At 33.6% G+C, this 3,647-nt stretch overlaps 1 non-coding gene across 1 annotated transcript; it reads left to right on the top strand.

Moving 5' to 3' along the window:
- The first annotated feature begins 349 nt into the window (after window positions 1–349).
- On the top strand, window positions 350–451 carry LOC122122173. The gene has a single exon (XR_006150131.1). It is a non-coding gene; the product is annotated as a U6 spliceosomal RNA (small nuclear RNA).
- The last annotated feature ends 3,196 nt before the right edge of the window (window positions 452–3,647 follow it).

The raw sequence follows: 3,647 nt of genomic DNA, 5'->3' as shown, positions 1-3,647 counted from the left end.
GCTGCAGAAATTTAGAAGTAGCTCTTAAGCAAGGCTTACTTTGAATCCATTAGCTCCACAAAGCTAACTCAGTTGATAAAGCCATCACCTGTGGACCTAGCTATAAATGCTTCAAAGTATGATCAAAACTAAAATGAAAAACACTTAAAATAGTCATTGACAAAAAAAAATTACAAATGTGAGCAATCAACCAAGCAATATAAGTTTTTTCCAATATACTCAGAATTTTAGAGAAATATGATCAATAGCATTTTTAGGAACAATATGGTATTCTTGTTGGAAATAGGCAAACAGGGGTATATGCCTGTATAAAGATTGCATCGTTAATTACTTAAATTTACAGGATACTATATTCTTCAGCAGTACGTCTACACATATTACAACAATAAAGAGATTAAGATGGCACTTGCAAAAAGATGTTATGAAAATTTGTGAAGTATTCCATATTTTTTATTCTTCAGATGTAAGAAATGAAAAACTGGGGCTGGGAAGTTGGGTCAGTGGTAGAGCACTTGGCTTACTTGCCTGAGGCCCTGGGTTCAATTCCTCAGCATCACATAAGAAAAAAGCCGGAAGTGACGCTGTGGCTCAAGTGGTAGAGCACTAGCATTGAGCTGAAGAGCTGAGGGACAGCGCCCAAGCACAGAGTTCAGGCCCCACGAGTGGACCCCCCCAAAAAAAGAAAAAGAATTGAAAAACTGTTATTAAAAAATTGATGACAAAAATACAAGTCTAACAATGCATGTAATTAATTGAATTAAAAGTTAGTTTGACATCAGTGTGTTAAATCTACACCTTAGAAAGGTCTTTACATTGCATAACTTTTACAAAACTTTTGAAATTAGATAACATTGTCATTTTATCCCAGAGAAATAAAATAGTATAAGGACCTAGGGAAAAAGGAATCTTAAACTGTTTCTATATGGAATGCAATCTGAAAGGACACATTTATTAATGAACCTATGTATTATAAAACAATGTAGAATTCAAAGTATTATATTGAGGTGAGAATGAAATAGATTATGGACATTATACAAACAGAATACAGAATATTTTAAAATATATTTTTTCATACCAGCACCAGAAATATCTTTAATTTCTGTATTACTCATTTCAACAGATAAGTTTAAATTATCTCTGATTAGAAAGTCACAAACTCTGCAGAAATCATTATAGAGATATACAAACAACTCTTGAATACATTCTGACATCAAAGTCAAGCAATTCACTTGGAAGAATACCATGGAATTCATGAATTTTTAAAGTAAGATATTGTTGTTGGTTTGTATTGTGAAAATATTTTGTATGGACACAAAGATGGACTGACATTTTTGAAATTTAAGAAACATAACCAAACCATTTTTGACTTAGAAGAACAATTTGTACAGCCTTCCACAACTTCAAAGAGGTAGTGATACATAATTATCCTTTTGTCAATATCAAATGCAGTTTCTTCCAAATTTTTCTTCAGACCTGGGTTGATATAATGGATCAACAGAAGGAGATCCAGTGTATCTTTGGTATTTCTATTCCCAGCAGCAAGATGCAAGGGGGTCAAGAGAACTTTAGTTTCAGCATTGGTATCTGCATCATGATGAAGTAAAAAAGAAGCCACTCTGGTATTATTCCACATATAAGTACTGTGCAGGGGTGTCCTGCCATTCACAGTTATTGCATGAATATCTGCCTTGAGACACCTACTCATGGACAATGTCTACATGTCCACTGTAAGCTTCCCGATAAAGAGGGGTATACTCATCGTCATCCTTCGTATTCACATGAGTGGCCTTTTTGGAAAGTAATCTCCACACTGTAGTAAGCCGATTATTTTCGGCAGCCCAAAGAAGAAATTTGCTTGGATACTTCTCCATTTTTTCTTGCAAATGATAAAGTTCCTCACTTTTTCATCTTGTTCCTTGTCTTCATCAGAATTGCCTAATCAGAGACTTTGAGTACCAGTGGGAATGAGGTGTCCATGTATTTCCCCAATAGTTCACGTTGGTTGAACTGGTCAGAAAAATCCAGAGAATTTTCTGCATCTGTTTTTTTCACCATGATTTATTTTATCTGTTTCCATTTTTACTATTCTAAATTATTCTATCTGGAGAGTAGGGAATTGATGGAGAGCAGAGGAAAGATTTTCCTCAGTATTCAAAGGTACAGACTCAAAATGAGGGCCAGTGGTGTCTTCATGTGCAGGTTATTCTAGGAATGAGAAAATAGGAAATAATGCCTTCTATGTAAATGATTTGGGAAATGGCAGAACAGAAATTGAAATGATGCAACCAAAAATATAAAAGCAAAATAAATTAGGATAATTATGGAACAGTCATATTATCTATGAGAAGCATGAAGGGGAGAGAGGAAGAGAAAGACAGATGTGCAATGACCTACCTGGCCACAAAATCCATCCCTCTTATCAATTTATAAAGCAAATAATTTTATTTTTAAAAAAGATGGAAATGGAATTTATGTATTTACTTGAAAATAGTAAATATATTTTTAGTAGCCTACATGAAGAGGCATAGCTTTGACCAAATTACAGACAAAAATCCAAATCCTTGATAATTCTAGTAACAGATCTGACTGAAATCATTTGAATTACACTTTTCCTATACAATGAAGGAATAGGTCCAGGTTAGGAAAACAACCAGAGAAGGCAGGCCAATTGTATCTGTGACAAAACTTTGTGGAAAATGGTATTGAACATTACTTACTGGTGATCCATTTACGCTGGAAGTGTGATTCTGAACTATTATTGCTTGTTGATTCTGAACTATTGCTTTAATCATTATATTCTCCAAGAAGAAAAGGTGAGATTTAATTGATAGCAAATACTACTAATGCACTTTGACTTCTCATTAAGCACCTTCAATCATCAAAATCACCCGAAGACAGTAGACAGGGCTATTTTTTTAGATGAAAACAAGTGTCTTTTAAAAAAAAAAAGAAGAAATTTAAGTATTCCTACAAAGGACTCCTATTTTACTACAGCATTATACATTTTTTCTAATGATGGATAACGATAAATAATGGATTGAGTAGAAAGCACTTAAAGTTCATATGTTCAATAGTGAGTTCTCTTATATTATATCATGATATTTTTTGTTTATGGTCTTAAGAAGAAATTTCCTAGCTTAAATTTCTGACAGGACAATGTCATCACTGTACATCTTGCTTCTATATTCTCAGTTTTAAATTACTATCTAAGTATGTGCTTTAGATAATTATAGAGGAAAATGTAGAAACCACACTGGTGGCTCATGTCTTTAATCCTAGCTAATCAGAAAGATGAAATCTGAGGATTGTGGTTTAAAACCAAACCAAGCAAAGAAAAAGTCCTTAGATTCTGATTTGAAAGTAACCAGCAAAAGCTAGAAATGGAGCTGTGGTACAAGCAGTAAAATGCTAGCCTTGAAGAAACTAAAACAAAAAAACCAACAAATTGTGGGACAGAGCCAGGCCCTGAGTTCAAGCCTTAGTATTAGCACCAAACAAATGAATTAATGAATTAATTAAAATAAATTAAGTGGTCACATGTGGCGAGGCAAGTAAAATGTAACACCCGTGGTGACGGGATTGTGTACTATTTTGTATTGAGGTAAATTATCATTGGTCCTAATCACTAATATTTAAGTTGAACCTTT

Source organism: Dipodomys spectabilis, unplaced genomic scaffold (assembly GCF_019054845.1).
Source record: "Dipodomys spectabilis isolate Male_0828 unplaced genomic scaffold, ASM1905484v1 ptg000205l, whole genome shotgun sequence".
Lineage (NCBI taxonomy): Eukaryota > Metazoa > Chordata > Mammalia > Rodentia > Heteromyidae > Dipodomys > Dipodomys spectabilis.
The sequence above is the reverse complement of the archived record's forward strand: the minus strand, read 5'-3'. Positions and strand labels throughout refer to the sequence as shown.